Below are 18,913 nucleotides of genomic sequence, written 5' to 3' on the forward strand. Positions count from 1 at the left end.
AGGACTTGTACTTGCAACTGGTTTCAGAACTTGCGACACATGGGACTTTTTTTTTAACCCTCCAGGAGCCTACAGCCTGGAAAATCCCAAAGGTGACTCAGAGATTTTCAGGGAAAGTGACCAAAGCAGAGGCCACGGAGGGCCCTGGATTCTACATTCTGCAGCCTCCTGGACCCCAGAGCAAGAGAAGGGACCAGGGCCGAGTCACACAGACAGCTGCGGGGCTACCCAGCCTCAGTGAGAGGAGCCCAGCCGGGTCTAGTGCCCCGGTCCCTCTTGCTCTGTGGCTCTGGGTAAGTCCCTCCATGTTTCAGAGTCCTCCTGCATAAAGCCCAGATAGAATTTCTACACTCTCCCTCCCAAGGCTGCTGTTGGTGGCATGGGAAAGTACAGTATTGTACAATGGAGCCCTGTACAATAGAAGCCATTCATTCTCTATTTATTAAGTACACGCTTTGTGTCAAAAACTGACAAAGTGACCATTACCATCCTGCAGGGCAGTGGGGGGGGGCGGGTTGAGGGGGTTGATGCTTGTGATGGGAACTGTGGCCTTCGCTAGAGGGAAGCAGTCTCTCTCGGTGACCTGGCAAGAAGGCTGGAATGTGGGCTGGGACACGGGCTCCAGTCACATTCCCCTGCCTTCCCCCGTCTGGCTGGGTCTCACCGGACCTGGGTCAGGGTCTCGGGGGGCACAGCAGGGTGAGAAGGGAGGATGGCAGACTCTCAGGGCAGTCCGAAGACAGCTTTGCTCAGGTCCATCCTGAGGGTGGTGGGGAGCCGCTGGACTGACACAGCCACGTCCCCATTTTAGAAGGACACTTCTGACTACAAGGTGGAGGAGAATGAACGAATGGGAGACAGAGGCAGAGGCCAGTTAAGGGGCTGATGCCGGCATCTGGGTAGGAGGATGTGGTCCCAAGCCATGGTGGTGGCATTTAGGATAAAGAGACGAGGGTCACTAACAAGGTCTTCCCAGCACTCAAGAAGTCACAGGATCTTGGGATGGAGCTCAGGGGGAGAGCATTTCCCTAGCATGCATGAGGCCCTGAGTTCCATCCTCAGCACTGGGGAAAAAGAGAAAAAAAAAAAACCCTTTTCTCTTCATACCCTGCACCTCCACTGTAGTACAACCTTAAACACATATGCATACACACACACACACACACACACACACACACACACACTTCCAAAAACAACATCCCCACCCTTAGGTTGGCCCTGGGGTTTTCTCAGGTCATATTCTACTTTCCTCCAATTTGGATTCAGCTCACACCTGTTGAGCATCTTCATGGTGGCTCACAGTGTGCAGGTGCCCTCATTGTATTGTTTCATTCAGACTGTCCACAGACCTGTGGTCTGGGCACTATGTTCTCATCTTGCCCATGAGCAATGCAAAGGTCAGATGTATTCAGAGATTTGTCCAATGGTCCTACAGCAAGGAAGCCACATAGCCATATATTACTTCATTTTCCATTGCTATGACAAAACACCTGAGGACTAGGTAATTTTCAAAGGGAAGAGGGTTATTTAGCTCAAAGTTTTGAAAGTTGAAGTTTCAAATAGCATGGCACTGGCTTTGGCAAAGCCACCCTGACCACGTTGCATCTTAGTAGATGGCTTCATAATGAGAATATATGCAAGATGAAAAGATGGCATGAAGAAATAGGAATTCAGAAGCTGGGAAAAGGCCAGGCTTGCTCTTTTTATAGCAACCACATCTCGAGAACTAGCTGAGGTCCTACAAGAACTACCTTAATCTTTTCTGAGGGTGATGCCCTAAATGACCTAATTACCTTGCACTAGGCTCCAATGTCACCACCGGGAAGACCTAGCTTCTAACACATGAACCCTTAGAGGCCACACACCAACCATATTCAAACTGTAGCACCCAGGCCTTCATGTCTGCCTGGCCCTAACATGACTCTGTGTACATATAGCTCACAGACTCTTTCCCTCATTTTTTTTTCTTCTTTCATTTTTCTTTTTTCTTGGTACTGGGGATTGAACTCAGGGGCCCTTGACCACTGAGCCACATCCCCAGCCCTATTTTGTACTTTATTTAGAGACAGGGTCTCACTGAGTTGCTGAGCACCTCACTTTGGCTGAGGCTGGCTTTGAACTCGCGATCCTCCTGTCTCATCCTCCTGAGCCACTGGGATTACAGATGTGCACCACCATGCCTGGATCCCTCCTTTCTTTTACATTACCCCCAGTCCCTGCTACCAGACTCTGATATCTAAAACTTTGGCCCTAAAGAAGTTCCTCTGCCAGAGGCATCTCCTGTGGGGTCCTTAGCAGAGTTGGACATGAAGCCATCTTCCTGTTACCATAGGAACTCGCAGGCACTGCTGAAGCTAGCAGGCCTAGGATCCTAAGGTCTGCCCTCCCACCCTCCAGCACAGAGAAAACATTGTCTGCTATAAAGAGGCTGAGTTTCTCTCTAACTGCTGTGGAATGCTGAAGCCTTCGCGGTGTGCTGTCACAACATAACCACCATGGCGGGTGAAGCTTGTAGGGCATGTACTGCATCCAGGCACTATTGCAAGTGCACTGTTTTTTATTTGTCTCAAAACCCCATGCAGTGAGAACCACTAGCATCCCCATTTCACAGAGGAGAGAATAAAATAAATCATCAAAGGAAACAAAGACCGTGAGCAGCAGGGCTGGCTCAGAACCCAGGCAGAGTGGCTCCAGCACCTGCAGCGCTCCCCCTCCAAAGCTCTCTGTCTGAGCAGGAAAGTCCCGACGCACGTCCAGTTCTGCCTCATTCTGAAAATGAGGGAAAAGTGGCCCAGGAGGAGGGAGTGATTGACCAGGTCAGCCACAGAGCCTGGGCTGGACCCATGGACCCTCAGGCCAGAGCTGGTCCCCCCTCCTGATGCCACAACTCTGCATGCTCCCCCCTCAAACTCTGCCACTGGCTGTAAAGAGGCTGAGTTGCTCTCTATCTGTGCCCTCGTGCTGGGGTAAGACTCCCCTCCAGGAAGCCAGTCTTCAGGACATTCAAGTCTCTTGCTAATGACCTGTATTCCTCACATCCCAACTGGATCTTGGCCATGGACTTCAAGCAACTCCTTGTAGGAGTCCCAAAGCTTTTGGCTGGGGAATAACCAAAGCCAACACTAATTCCAGAGGCAGGAAAGCCCCTAGGGTCCCATTCCTCAGCTCCTGCTCAGCCCACAGAGGCTGTTCTGAAGCCAATGGAGGAAATTTTTTCTTTTCCTGAGACCCTCAGGGATGACACCTGCTTAGTGTGGGGTTACCATCACTTCCTAATTATTCTCACCCTGTATTAATTCTATAGGTAAAAAAAAAAAAAAAACTTCAGAGTAGGAAATGTCTCTATCCAAAATCCTCATTGTGTCAATAGAGAAACCAAGTCTGAAAGGAGGCTGAGCCATACTCCACTGGAGAAACCGAGGCCGAGGAGGAGACTGGACCTTGCTCTAAGTCATACAGTAGGTCCAGCAATGGTCAGATGCAGACTGGAAGCCAGACCTATTCACTCTTAAATTCTAGTTCCTTCCACTACACTTTGCAGGGGCCCCCACCATGTTGTTTGCCCTGAATAAATACCTTTTCAAAGTGTTTTATATTCTTTAAATCCTGAAAATGGCCAGGTGCAGTGGCACACACCTGTAATCCCAGCGGCTCAGGAGGCCGAGGCAGGAGGCTCACGAGCTTAAAACCAGCTCTAGCAACTTAGTAAAACCCTGTCTCAAAATAAAAAATAAGAAGGCCTGTGGATGTCATGATAAAGCACCCCTGAGTTCAATCCCAAGTATCAAAAACAAAAAAACCCCCAAAATACTGAATAATTGTAGATGTCTTTAAACGATGTATTTGTATAACTTATCACTTCTTACTTAATCTGCTTGCCTCAGAATGACTGGGCCAACTACCAAGTCTGTCCTCTTCCTCTCCCCTGGGCCTTGAAGGAGGTACATTAGGACATATCAATGAGTTCAATGAACTGCTGTCTGTGAATGATTCAGTTGACATTGTTTTTGTGTCACATTGACAACAGCCCTGTGAGGTAAACACGTGGGTTTTGCAAGAGAGACCGTGTGACTGGCTGTGTTACCACTAGACTAGAAGATGGTGCTTTTTTTCCTTTTCATGAGGTAAACTGGGGGCTAGATCCCTGCTGCACCCCCTCCACAGACACAAGTTGTAGAAACTCAACAGGTATTTCTCTCCTCTAAGCCTCTGTTTTCCTCATGTCTAAAATGGGCCCCATACCTACCTCGCACCCATGTTGCTAAGACTGACTGAGGCAAGGTACCTACCTGGCACCCCAGAGCACTTGGTAAATGTTAAAGGACATTATCTGTGGGCCACCTGCCCCCAGGGAAAACATTACAGAAAAGGTAGTCAACTCCTGGGGTTTGTTATCTAATGCAGGAAGAAACAAATGAGCATCAGAAAGGTTTGACAGACTCCAGATGTCAAAACCACAGCAGAAGTTAAATGTGTTCAGGATTGGCATGACACTGTGGTTCGTCTAATCAAAGCAAATCCAGGCCTTGGGTTGGAGCTACCAGAAAGATGTGCTGTTTTTTCCTGCTGAATGTGAATTCAAGTGTTTTAGTGTGCTTTTTCACTGGTATGACTAAAAAAAAAAAAAACTAACAAGAATAATTTTAGAGGAGGAAAAGATTATTTCAGGGGCTCACGGCTTCAGAGGTCTCAGACCATGGACAGCTGGCTCCATTCCTTCAGGCTCAAGTGTGGGCAGAACATCATGGCGGAAGACTATGACCAAGGGAAGCAGCTCACGTGATGATCAGAGAGCAGAGAGAGATTCTACTTGCCAGATACAAAATATATACCCCAAAGGCACGCCCCCAGTGACCCACCTCCTCCAGCCACTACCTGCCCTCAGGCCCCTCTCAGTTAATCCCATCACGGGATTGAGCCACTGATTGGATTAATGCTCTCGTGACCCAACCATTTCTCCTCTAAGCTTTCCTGCATTGTCATCTCATCTCATACATGAGATTTTGGGGGATACCTCACATCTAAACCATCACACGAGGGGATACCTCACATCTAAACCATAACACCAGGGGATACAGGCTGTTGGCCACCATCTTGCCACTCTGTAGAAACTGAGAACAAATCCAGGGTGGGGGGAAAGGTACCTGAAGGAGGGAGATAGACTCCTGATGATATATATGAGTCCTCCCATCGCCAACCAGTTTATTCCAGGACACTGAAATTGTATGAACAAATGCATTCTTCAGTGAGGGAAGGTCTGGGGTTGTTGATCGCTTGCTAGTGAAAGAATCTCAATTGCCATAAGGGTTGTTGAAAGAGCAACAGAAACACCAGCCTGCTGGGTGAGGAGGGTTGGGTGACTCAATTGGAATGAGACACACAGGGCATTTCAGTGGGATGTCCTCTCTTACACTGGATAATTACTAAGATATTTCTTATGTGATTCCTTCTGCCTCGAAATAACTCATAATGTATTTTTTATTCTACCTAAAGAATGCAACAGGTACTTATATGAATGAAGAACAAAATCTCGAACCATGTACATGTAAAAAATGGTTATGTCTCAGAAATTCATATCACAGTGAATTAATAAAATCATTTTCAACTAACTTACAATTTTGAGAATCAGAAAAAAGTAGAGCTATTTTAGTTTGGAAGAAAAAAGAGAGATCAGTGTTAAAGTGTAAACTTCGGAGAGCATTATGGAATTAGCAATGATATTCTACGACAGGGCTCAAGTAGACAAACAGAATCACACAGTTGTCAAACTTTCTACCTGTCTTCAGAGTGTGATCAGCACCGATTCAGTAATCGCAGGTGACCGGAGAACCTCTTTCCTGATCTGAAGACATCAGAGTGAACAGACAATATTTTCATCACAGTTCACAGAAAACTTGCTTCGTAAACAAAAATTTTTGTAAGCATTTCATTTCCCCATGAAGTTTCACTCAATGAGCATGTCCTAGCGTCAACCTGGGCCTTGCAGTTTCCTGGGTCCTTGCAATCTTCTCTCATTTAATTCTCAATAAGAACTCTGTCAGGCAGATATGATTGCCCCATTTTATAGAGAAGGGAATCAAGGCTCACAGTGCTGAAATAAGTCACTTGATCCGATTCCGCTCAACCCTAGATCTATCTGACTTCAAAGCTCATCCTTTCTCAGTCCTGCTGGGGATGCCTTCAAGTGAATCGGCCCCCACTTCTCCACTGGAAGCCGGTGGATGGATGCTATATAAATGACACATAATCCTCACCCAAGTTTCCATGTCTCATACCTCAGGAGCCTCAGAGTCTGAGGCTTTCTAAAATTAAGTCCATCACTTCCTTCCTTACCTTGAGCCAGTTTTAAATATAGGCTCTCCTATCCATTTTCCTTGTTCTCTGATGTTTCCTCTGCACTTCATGGACCACAGACCCCAGCAGTACTTTTCCTATTGCCCGCTTCACTTCCTGTGGGAGTCTGATCGGTGACTCCTTTTGGACCCAGTGTCTTTTGAACTTATTCACGGTCCTCCTTCCCTGGCAGCTCTGACACAAGTCGGTATAAGCACCCCCAGGGTTTTAGTCATCCCTGTGGACAGGGCTCTGGCATGTCATGTGGCCCCTACATGGTGACATTGAGTGGGTTTCCTGGAGGCAACAGGATGATGGAGAGAGGTTGAACTTTGCACCCAACAAGCTGTGCAATATTTTTGCATCTTGATTTCCTTATTTCTGAAATGCAAATACATCTTTTCCAGGCCAAACATGAAGGTTAATTAAGTAAACTCGGTGTTTAAGTATTTTATCACATAGCACCTGGGAAATTTTTTTTCCTACCTTTCTATTTTTTCTTGGTTGAAAAAGCTCCCAATTTTTATTACTGTACAGCTGAAGAAAATCAATGATAATTATAATTATGCCTCCAATTACATAGTATGAATTGAAACTATAAGATTATTACCTAAGTCTGAATCTTAGATCTACTACTTAGGAGGTATGTAACTTGGGCATTTGCCAAAACCTTCTAAACCTGTTTCCTCAACTGCAAAGTAAGTTTTCGGATCATACTGACTTCATGAATTAAATCACTTAAAATAATGCCTCACTAAGCACGCAACCTCTGTGAGCTGTTATTGTTATTGTTATGCTATCGTGCATTGAGCTCTCAAATGCCAGGTTCTGCATTAAACCCTCACACATTCTCTCTCAGGTTCACAAGGACATGGGTCACATTATCCCACCTTTGAACTGGGGAAACTGAGATTCACAGTGGTAGGTTGACCTGCCTACCACTGCTAATCCCACAGCTAGTAAGTGACACAGGCTGGGCTCATGTCAGGCAATCAACACCAGAGCCCCTTTCACTCCACCATGAGCTTATCTTTCCTGACCTCCCGCTCATTCCCCAAGGAGCCTCTCTGGCTCCTTCACAATTTCCTAGGCTGATATCTCAAGACGTTTCCACATTAATCTTGGTTTCCTTTGCTATTTATGTCCTGTTACCTTGCCCATGCTATATCACAAGAGTTGATTAGTCAGAAATTATGTCTCAATGGTTATGTGACCCAAAAGGAAGTGTTCCAGAACATTCCGGAACCTCCACCAACCCATCCCTGATTTCAGTTATGAATGATAGACTCCTTATCAGAGGGTAGAAAGCAGCCTATTGTTGAAATACACAGGAAAAAAATATGACCAGGTTAGAAGGCGTCCTACAAGACGTGGGCTTCAAGGATCTGCTGAGTAAGCCAGTGGCCATGTGGCCTCGGTAAACAGGATGGTGCCTGTCCAAACTGCAGAGTGGTCAGCCCTGCTGGCTGTGAACCAAATCTACCAAGAGAAAAGATGCATTGCCACAGAGCCAGTAATGTACGCACCTAACAACCGTAAAAACTAAAACCACAGCAGCAGACCAGGTGGTTCAGGTGATGACTCTGTAGTGTCCAGCCTCATCCCCAGACCAGCCCCCATTTCACTTGCTGCAGGAAGGCCAGAGATGCTGCTCTGCCCAACAGCAACAGAAAACACCTACCCTTTCACACGGAATAACAAACAAAGAGAACCAGCATCTATACGAGCTCTAAAATCCAGTTTTCCTCTTGAATTGCACTTTCTTTTTCAAAGCTCCTTTCCCTTTAAAACCATAAGCTTTCTGGAAGGTTGCGTTGGAGGAGGACAGAGTGATGATAGATGTAACCCACCCCAGCGCCCCCTCCATCAGCCCTTTAATGAGAAGCACGTGGAGGGGGAGGGAATGAGGCAGAGGCCCTTCCAGAAGTCCCCTCCCCCTTCCTGGTATGGATGGGGATTTGTTGAGTGTCTCAAACATCCCAGCCTTCTTCACAGGAGGTGCCAGAGAGCAGAAGTCCCTCCACAGTCAGAAGGTCAGCGAAGGTAAAATAGTCCAATGTTTGCTGTGACTCCCAGCCCACCGTCCACGTTGCTAAATAGTCCACTTTTCTGTCCTAGGACCTTGGGATTCAAGGGCATGGATTTAATCCAGATAGGTCAAGGTTGGATCTAGGAGCAACAGCCCCATCCCCTGTGAGAGAAACTAACAAACAAACAAAAAACCTTTTATCGTTTTAGGTTTACAAAGCACTTTGGAACAGGCTATGTCAAAACTGGTCTGAAACTGAAGGCCCGTGCTCATCCTCCTAAGCCTGCTTCGCTTTCCGTTCTCAACAAATAGCACTGATATCTGCTTCGCACTCAACTGGAAAACACTTGGGAGCTTCATCCATGTCTATTCTGCCCATATGCAAATGTGAGCAAAGGCAGCTGAGGACCTGAGAAATGTCTCCAGGTATCACTGTCTCTGGGCTGGGCTGGGGTGGGTTGAGGGAGGGAGGAGGGAAAGAAAGAAAGAACTGAATAAACATTGAATGAATGGATGGATGGATGGATTAATAATTGTTGGACTCGAGGTGACTTAGAAGGAAAGTGAGGAGTCTAGGATAATTCCAACTTTGAGGATACAGTAAGTGGCTGGCTATGGATGTCTTTCCTAAGCATAGGAAACAGCATCAACAAAGGCTTCGGGAGCAGATGGCTGCCTATCAGATAGTGACATTCATGAAGCATTGGGTCCATGTGACTATCTGGTCCAAGGTCCGGTCAGAGCGCATCTGGATGAGATATCATTTGAGAAATCACCACAGTGGAAAAATTCCTCAGAGAGGGGGTCTAGCATGGGAAAAGTGGAGGGGACCTGAAGAACACTGTTATGGAAGGGTGGACAGAGGACAATCCCATGAAAAGGACAGAGTGGAGTGTCCAGAGGTGGGAGCTCTTCACAAAGTGTCACCCAGACCACAGGGAGGTACACCCTAAGGAGAGTAACTCATGCTTCCCAAGGCAGCAGGCATGGCCACCACCCTTCCTCAATGACAGACCAGGCCCTTCCTCAGGCAGCCCCTGCCACCTGCGTGCCGTAGGTATGGACAGGCCTGTTCTGCATGGCTCAGATTCCCTGGATAGGCCATGCCACGTCAGGCTCTATACCTTTACTCAGCCATTCCCTCTGCCTATAAGATTCACACTCACACCCCCTCAAATTGTCACCATCCCTCAAACACCTTCTGGAACTTTCCTCCTGCAAAGACTTCCTAGCCTGCCCTGCCCAGTGGAGTGAGTTGACCGCTCCTTCCTCTAGGGCCTCTACCCTTCAATGAACATGACTTTCACATACCACCTATAACATATTTCTGTTTCCATAACTATCTTCTCCCAAATTGGAGTTCTCAGAGGACACAGGTTACCTTATTTATTTATTATCCTTATTTATTTATTTATCCTTATCTATCCTGGTAATATCAAGCCCAGACACAGGGTCTGACATAAAGTCAGAAGTCTAAATATTTTACCCAGTGACAAAGAATGAACATGCCCATCAACATCACTCAGAAAACAAATGAACACAAGCGCCAAACTCAAAACGTGGTTAGTTGAAAGTTCACCTGTGTTGGGTTTTGGTTAAGTGAAGTTCCCTTGGAAATGACTGGGGTTCGTATTATTTGGGACACATAGAGGGATTTTTGCCCTGGCCTATGCGAGCTCCCAAAAGTAACTACGAATGAATAATCTTTGAGGGAGACAGTACCTTGCGGGGCGGGGGTAATATAGAAATATCCGTTTGTGTTGAGGCTGCCAAATCGCCTTTCCCTTGCCCCCACTGCATGAAGGGTGTCTCATAAATGCTGAATGATCATAATGACCATGCTCAAGGGGGTGTGTCAGTGGTCATAAAAGCTAGTTTTTATGGATGCTTCCTGCGTCTCCTGGTGGGTGGTTAGAAATCAAGCAGGCCTGATGGCCAGAGGTCTCCATACAGGCTGCATCTGAAAGACCTATAAGCTTGGGTGGCAAGAAGGAGCTCCAATCACAAGCTGAGAAGCCCAACCATTGATTGATAGAGGAAGGCCACCCACACTGTGCCTTCTGGAATCCATTGGTGAGTCATGGGCCAAAGGATTATGTCTTCAATATGGGCCATCGAGCCTGATAGTGAAGCATTTCCTGCCTGCAGCTTCAGGGAGCTGTCCTTAATGAGGGTGATGACCTATAAAGCCAAGAACAAACCAGATGAGAGAAAAATCATCCTCTCATTCACACCTCTTGGGATAGGGCTTTCTAGGCCTTTTCTGTTTGAATCTATATTCTCTAGGACCTGAATTTTTATCTATCCCAATACTTTCTATTGGATTCATTCATGTCCTGGCCATTAGCTAAGCACCTGTGCTAGATATTAGAAGTATTGAGACCAATAAGACATGGCTCCCACTTTTGTCAAGTCAACTATGGAGAGATAAGAAACATTCCTTTGTGATGTATTAAGTATATATAACCATGGAGGTATGAACAAAGGGAAGAACAGGCTATCAACAAAATGACATTCGTTTTGAATTTGGAAGTCAACAGAATCGCACCAGGCAGATAGAAGGGAGGAAGAAGCATGCCAGGAATAGGGGTCAGGACCAGCACCTCCGCCTCGCATGAGTGTCCACAGAGTCTCAGTGCTAAACCTTGAGTTGGAGTTAAAACTTGTGGTTTTAGGACTGAATCAGACATTGTCTTTAGAAATGAGATCTTCTCCATATTTTTATTTCCACACCTTTTTTATACAAGTTGGTTAAATATCATTGCACAGAATATTAGCACTAAAAAGATCATTTAACCCAAGTGGTTTGTCTTTGAGAAATTGGGACTAAGGCCCAAAGAGAGTAAATGATTCACCCAAAGATACACAGCAAGAGTCAGCTTAGGACTAAGACTTGGATCAGGACAGAAGTGCCCTTCGCTATAAGCCAAGTGGATATCAAGTTTGAACATGACTTTCTTCAAGACATTTCAACCTCCTTGGCCAAGTTTTAGGTTTACAAAAGAGTAGGAGGAGGGGGAGGGAGGGGGAGGATGGAAGAGGAGGAGGAGGAGGAGGAGGAGGAGGAGGAGGAGGAAGAAGAAGGAGCAAAACCAGCCTCCTCCTAAGAAGCATGATGTTACTAATGAGACCCATGGTTAGATCTTCCCCCAGGCCTCTGTCTTCCAACAGCAGAGCACTCAATTTACTGGGAGTACAGATCTAGGGCCATAAGATGCCTTCTTCTGATATTTCTTTGAAATATAAGAACTCCAAGTACTTTTCCTTGTGAGTCTTTGACTACTTTTCCTCTTGCATTACTCCACTGGGGCTGCCTGAACAATTTACCATAGTCTGAGTTATTTAGAAATGTATCTTTCTCACACTTCTGGAAACTGAAAGTCCATGACATTGGGTCAGCAGATTCGGCTTCTGGTGAGGGCTCTCTTCCAGGCCCGTAGAGGGCTCTCTTCCTGTGTCCTCATCTGGTCTTTCTTCTCCAGAGCTGCATCTCTAGTGCCTCTTCCTTTCCTTTAAGGACACCAACCCTATTGGATTATAGCTCATCCTTAAAACCAAATTTGACTTTCATTAGTCCCCCCCAAACATTACCTCCAAATATAGACATGTTGAGAGTTAGAATTTCAGCTTGTGATTTGGGCCAAAGGTAAGGGACATAATTAAGCCATAAACCCTCCATTGTAACTCCGAAGTCTGTACGTTAAGATTATTTGTTTCCATGTCTGTCTCTTCCACTGGCTTCAAAAGAAATGGAATATCTCTGAATCCAAAGCCCAGTGAGAACCAAACCAGGTTTTATGAGATTGCAGGTTTACAAAAAATACGGTGGGTCTTCATTAGGAAAAGACTAAAATTTAGGCATGAAGTGAATTTAGAAGTGAGCAGTTCACTCAAGCAAAAACCCCAGAGTTTAAGCTTCAGACCTTCACCATTTGCCTGCCTCTGGGCTTGAAGCCGATGATTGGGTTAACTAGCTCCTGGCATGAGCAAGCCTGTTTTTCACTATTTCTGTTTTGCCTCACTCCCCAAATAATTAACCAGTAAAGTCAGCCTTGCCTGAAAAGAAGAATAAGGAAAACATCAAAGAACAGTACCAGTCACACAACCTCCTTCCTAATCAGTGATCTTTCTTCAGGTTTACAGGAACCAGAAACTCCTGAGACTCCTGGTGACCTATAGACAACACCGAAACTACGTCAAAAGACTCAATTACTGCAAGAATTGGTGCCCACCTGGCTGTGACTAAAATTAGATCCTCAGAAACACTTGGTTATACTTTTGCACCTGAAAACCCCTGGCAAGATGGAATTTGGTGACAGCCCTACATCTTCCACCTGCTAACCTATTGCCAAACTCTTTCTTCTCCTGTCACCCTGCTTTGGAGTTATTGGCTTCATTGGGTGGCATCAGAACTGGACCTTTCATGACCACAGGCTCAGTAAAGATGTAATGCAAAAAAAAAAAAGAGCCTCAAGGTCTGCAGGCTGAGTTTAAATCATATTTCTCATCTCATTTTGTGCAGATCACTTCATCTGTGCCTCTGTATTTCTGCATATGTAAAAATGGGCTTATAGTACCTGTTGGGTTAAGGTTGTTTTGAAGGTGCAATAAGATCACCTGGAAATATATTAACGATTTGCTTCCTGGCTTGCTGTCTGCGCTCCACACCAGTGTTATTCCCACGAAAACAGACACTGCTATTCACTGCTGAACCCCTGCAGTCCAGGGTAGTGCCTGGAAGTTCCCAGATGCTCAATAATTCGAATGTGTCTGGTATCCACAGGTAGCTTAAGTTCTCCCAATTGTAACCTTTGCTACGACTACTGAATCTTAGTTAAATGAATAAGGACAAGAAAGAAAACTCAGACATCAGAAATGATCAAAACAACTGTTAGCTAGGCTCTGAAGAGAAAGATGGTTAAAAATTTCAATGTCACATGCCTGTAATCCCAGCAACTCAGAAGGCTGAAGTAGAAGGATCGCAAGTTCAAAGCCAGCCTCAGCAACTTAGTGTAGGTCTTGAGCAACTTAGTGAGATACAGTCTCAAAAATAAATAAACAAATAAATAGATAAATAAATAAAATTTTAAAAACATAAAAAGGACTGGGAATGTGGCTCAGTGGTTCAGTACCCCTGGGTTCAATTCCCGGTACCAAAAAAAAAAAAATTTGTTGCTTACATGTTTTTAAATATGGAATAATAAAACATATTTAGCAAAAGAGAGAAACACACACACACACACACACACACCACTGTGAAAACCCTCCTGGCAGTAGGCAGAGTAAAACATAGGAAAACCCTAGAAATTTGACATGGTTTCTTGGTGACCAAGACAGCATATTTACTCTTGCCCAGCAGCTCCCTCCTCCCCCAGGGAGCTGAGAGTGACTGGGCTCTGCTGCCTAAGACCTGAGCTGTCATCTCACAACCTCAAATCATGTCAGGGCTCCTGTCTCTTCCAACTTAGAGCTGAAAAGCCAATCCTCCAACTTAGCGCTGAACTTTTCACCCCAATTAATTAAGTGAAATCCCATCAAAACCCCCAAATAAGTTTTCTTGGCCTGACCTTGACGATTCTAGTTAAAGAGACATCGCTCCTCCTGGAAGCATCTATCATTTTTAAATGGCTCGCAGGACGGCCCAGGAATTCAGGGAGAGTCAGGCTGTGTCCCAGCACTGGAAAGCTTGGAGAGACCTCAACACTCAAAGTCCATCCTTCATTACTGATGAGGAAACTGAGGCTCAGAGACATCGGGGGACTTTCTTGAGGCCATATAACTGTGATTACTGCTGCTAAAAAGAATCCCATAGATTGCTCTAGTTTTCTACACATTCTCACACTTGACCATTCAGTGACTGACTCATGGTTGAAAATGAAGATCTTGGCCTTGCCTTCAGGGACCTTGCTTCAGTTTCTAGTTCCTCTTCCTATGAACTGTGTGCACCTGGAGGAATGACTTCACCTTTCTGAGCCTCATTTTCGTCTCTCACAGGATGGGAGGATGTCACGGACCTCCCTCGGGTGTTACCAAGATAAAGTGAGATAGCACTGACTTAAAGCTGGTGCTTAATAAATATTAGTCTCTCCTTCCTTCCTCCCTGGCCCCAGTCCTTTCTTCCTGTATTCTTAGGCACTGTGACAAAGGCAAAGAAGCCTAGCAAAAGATCGGAGCTCCAAGGAAGTAGATCTCCAACTGGGCTTCAGTCTTCTCATCTATAAAGTGTCAAGGTGGGACTAGATGGTCTCTCCATTGCATCCTCCCCTGACCTGCTTCTCTGTGGTAACAGATGCTTGCCCGTATTCAGCAGAGATTAAGGAGCACTTCCTCTTGGCCAGATCCTGGGCTCGGCTGCCTGCTATGCAGATGTACATGCCCTGTCCTCAAGGAACCCATAGAATCCTGTGGCAGAAGACAAGGGGAAAAACAGCCATGGCAATAAATATTTTAAAGAGTTCTGAGGTCATGCAGAGGAAGGGGGAATCGCCGGGTCAGGGGCCAGCAATGAGGTAGTCAGAGGGGGAAACCCAGTAAGTATTGTAGTTCTTGTCTTATTTAAATCAAGCAAAAATGTTAAAAGGAAGCAGAAGTTCACCAATCCGGGCATGCTATTTCTGGGCACCCAATTTTTAGAAGAGAATCTAGAGTAACCACTAAATTTATCCAGTTTTCTAGGTCCTGTGATTATTAAGCTTGGTGGGAAAATATGCAATATCATATGAGATTGAAAAGAAAAGAAGGGAGGGGAAGGAAGAAAGAGGAAGAAGGGAAGGAAATTACCCTTGGCTTACCCTTCTGTATTCTAGGTCCCATCTCAGGTCTTTCATTGATGTCATCCCATGAAGGAATGAAAAGAGGAGAGTAGGCCCGGAAATGGAAGGGGAAAGATGGAGAGGAGGGGAAAGCAGAGATGGAGGGAAAAGGAGATAGCTGTGAGGTGGATGTTATCCTCTTTTTAAACAGAGGGGAAAGGCCTTGTACGCGCCCATACCAAAATAAGAAGCAGAAGCAGGATTCCACAGCTCTTGCTCTTTTCGGGATACCCTGATCACCAGAGAAGAGCTGCTTTACTCTCCAAAACAACAGTGTAGGGCAAGGTGCAGCCTCAAGAGCAGTAGCCAGCACATCGTGGGAGTACAGAAATACAAAGCAGAGGTAAGAGCCCTTCCAGGCGCCCAGTGAATCCCAACCTTCCATGACCACTGACATGGGATTAGTTTCTCCCATTGCTAACCCTGGGAAGGTCACCTAAACTCTCTGGGAACCCGGTTGCTTTAGCTGCAAAATCATGGGTCTATCATCTCTTCATCCTGTGATACAGACTGGAAAAACTAAACTCCTGTGCTCCCATCCAGCTTGAAGGCCTTGGATTCTACTCAGATCCCAGAATTTCACATCTGGAAAGCACTGTAGGAAAAAAGTGTCTCTCAAGTTTGAGAAATGAGTACACCTTTGCGCTAGAGATAGCTACTTGCCTCCTGTTTCTGTTCCATTAGAATCTTTAGTAGATCACAAGATTTTCCTGCTAGAGATTTTTTGACCTCCCCCACTTGAAGCCAAGTGTGGCCATATGACCAAATTATGAGATATTTTTTAAAAAAATGCTGTGTACAACTTCTGTCTCCAAAAGGAAATATGGGCTCTTCCACTTTTCCCTTCCTGAAGGATGATATGCAACTGCCATCTTAGATCACAAGATCCAAGGCAAGTATTGAGGACTACAGAGTGACACCATGAAAGGAACCGAGGCCTTGACAACTGGGAGCCATCATTTGGCCCTGGGCCACTTACCTGGACTTCATATTTGAGATTCCTATTTCATTTATGCCATTGTCTTCTAACAATACATCCTTTTAAGGAAAAAAAAAACAATCACAGATTTTCTAAGTTGGGAAACACACCACATGGAAATGTCAAGGGTAACAGTCTAGACACTCTCATGGTGCTGCCACAGTCAGAAATACAGATTCAAACGGGGCCACGGAAACCTCATACCTATACATAGAAGTCGGGAGGGAGGGGTCATCTAGATAATTCAGATTGTTCACACTGATTGGGAGAAGGGATGGATGATCCGTCAATGTAAACACAAAATGAAAATTATCACAGAACTCTTTTTTTTTTTAATGATAGTATCTCCTTTTTTTTTTAAGAGAGAGAGAATTTTTTTAATGTTTATTTTTTTTTAGTTTTCGGTGGACACAACATCTTTGTTTGTATGTGGTGCTGAGGATTGAACCCAGGCCACACGCATGCCAGGTGAGCGCGCTACCACTTGAGCCACATCCCCAGCCCACAGAACTCTTAAATTGCCCTTGCCTCTGCCCTGAGCTGGGAGCTAGAAGAGCTGGCCTATAAGAAAAAAGAAAGAAAAAAAAAAGTGAATCTGATCAGTTCAAATTAAATTCCTCCGTCCCTCTAGAGTAATATACAGTAGTGTCAGAAGTTCTGAGAAGACAAGATAGAAGCAGAATAAACAGAACCCCAGGACCCCTCCGTTGCCTTCAAATAGCATCCCCTGTGTGTGGACTTGTTTCATAGAGAAGTTCAAAGGGTTCTGCTGTTCAAGTGTGAATAGGCCCAACCTCCTGGCTAACAGAGGAAGGAACTCACTGCCACAAAAGGGAAGTGGCTTGCCTGAAGTCACACAGTGACAAGGAGCAAGTTCCCCCAAGCCTAGGGCCCAGCCTCTGTCAGCTTCTAACCTAGGCACCACCTGAGAAGGCCTTCCTGAGCTCAGGAGTGTTTACCCCATAGGCAGAGTTTCCTTTTCGTTCATGACTTTTAGAGTCGTTTTCTTGTATCCATTCCTGTTTCACTCAGAAAAGAAAAAGCTTTTGACTGCAGCAGGTACCACAGCCTGAGCATGAGGTAGAGAATTCTTGATCAGGCCCCAGGAAGTCACAGGCCACCCAGCCTTCTCAGCTGACCCCAACAGTTCCTAAAGTATTATTATTGAAATATCTATCTCCAACAAAGAAGGGTCAGGGAGGTGCCTGGTTACAGAAACAGGCCCCCAAATCATGGGCACTATAGTTGTTCACCTGGATTAGGATTAAAAGTGATATCAGAATGAACCCTGTTCTCAAAGGGCTTTTGTGCACATCTCATCTAGGAGCTCATTCAATATTGGAAGGTGGGACAGAAATCAATGTGCCCTCTGATAGATTGACTTGATACTGGAGGCCTATCAAGCTCCAGGGATGTCCTCAAAGGCAAGGAATTTTGTCAGTTTCATTTGCTTCTATTTCACTCTACCTTCTAGTCACATTGAACCAAGGGCACGTGCCCGAGTGTGGGGAGCTCCTTCCCTTGCCTCTGGTTTTTGTCCATATTCTTTCTTCTGCCTAAAATGGATCCCTCCACCTTGTCCTTCTTTCAACCCTTTCTGTCGCAATCTTGACATTCAGGGATGTAGACTGTTCATCAGGCAAGAGCAATCGGCCTTAGGGAAAAAACCTAGGGTGGGTGGAAATCTGTGCTCAGCTTGCCAGGCTGGACATTCTGTCATGAAGCTGCTGTGGTCCAGAAAAAGAGGTGCCTTTCTAAAATTTCACAAGGCTCCCTAAGTGCTAACTGTAGTCCTATTGACATAATTCCTCCAGGGTTCTTTGTTCATACCCCTGAGTAGTGTCTACTCAAAATCTCTGTGCTTGACTCTTGCCCCCTCAAAGCTGTGAGCTCTTCAACAGCAAAGGTTACCTTGTTAAAAGTGCCTCATCCATCAGTACCATGCCAGCCCACAGAAAGAGTTCAAGAAATGTTTACTGAATAGCAGAGGGAATGAATGACAGATAACTGAGGCCTACAGAGGTGGCAGAGCTGGCTTGAGAACCCTCCTGGAATCGAGTTTAGAGCTTCTTTCTACAGAGGAAGCCCTCCTTCTAAATGTTCCTTCTGGAAGCCACACTCTCGAAAACACCTTAGTTAGCCATGGAGACAAACCAGATGACCTTCATTAATTTTGAGCTCTCCCATGCATCTTATTCACCAGGTCAGGGTGGGTTACTGGCATACAGAAATATTTGGGGACACTCATTTTTCCACCCCCAATTTCATAATTCTGTCTACTTGTCACACTCTTCACTCAGATTTAAGAGGTGAGAACTCTTAAATCTCTAATGCTAGCTGTACTGACCTGGCTTTGCCCCTTCGATTCTTACCCTTGCAAATCTACAGTTGCTTTACCAAGTAGCTTCTCTAAAAGGCCCCAGAGCCAAAAGCAACCCATATTTTGGTCTTTTGGGATCATGTGATCCTGATCCCCTAATGACCAATGTCACCCAGGAGAAAGTGAGGGGAAGGGTAGAAAGTCACCCGTGGGCAGCAGGGAGACCCAGGTTCTGATGCCTGCTCTGCGCTCACACTGCAGGGCACCTGTATAGGAAATTCCTCATTGAGAGAGGAGCTTTGATCGAGACTACAGCAACTCTGCCTGCAGGGGCCAACAGTCCCAAGGCAGAGCTGAAATATTTGAAATATTTGAAAGACTATCAAGAAAAAAGTTGTAGCCATGTGTGGTGTACATGCCTATAATCCCAGAGACTTAGT

The 18,913-nt window shown here is 45.5% G+C and overlaps 1 long non-coding RNA gene across 1 annotated transcript in view; it reads left to right on the forward strand.

The window, feature by feature from the left end:
* The window catches only part of LOC124097023 (uncharacterized), a 44,201-nt gene extending 31,191 nt beyond the window's left edge, over positions 1 to 13,010 (forward strand). Inside the window, exons 4-5 of the long non-coding RNA XR_006853079.2 lie at positions 8,572 to 8,788; positions 12,498 to 13,010. This is a non-coding gene — a long non-coding RNA (uncharacterized LOC124097023). The remainder of the gene's footprint in view (positions 1 to 8,571; positions 8,789 to 12,497) is intronic.
* The last annotated feature ends 5,903 nt before the right edge of the window (positions 13,011 to 18,913 follow it).

Source organism: Marmota monax, unplaced genomic scaffold, assembly GCF_021218885.2.
Source record: "Marmota monax isolate L192 unplaced genomic scaffold, Marmota_monax_Labrador192_F-V1.1 WCK01_AAM20220418_F8-fsc00023, whole genome shotgun sequence".
NCBI lineage: Eukaryota > Metazoa > Chordata > Mammalia > Rodentia > Sciuridae > Marmota > Marmota monax.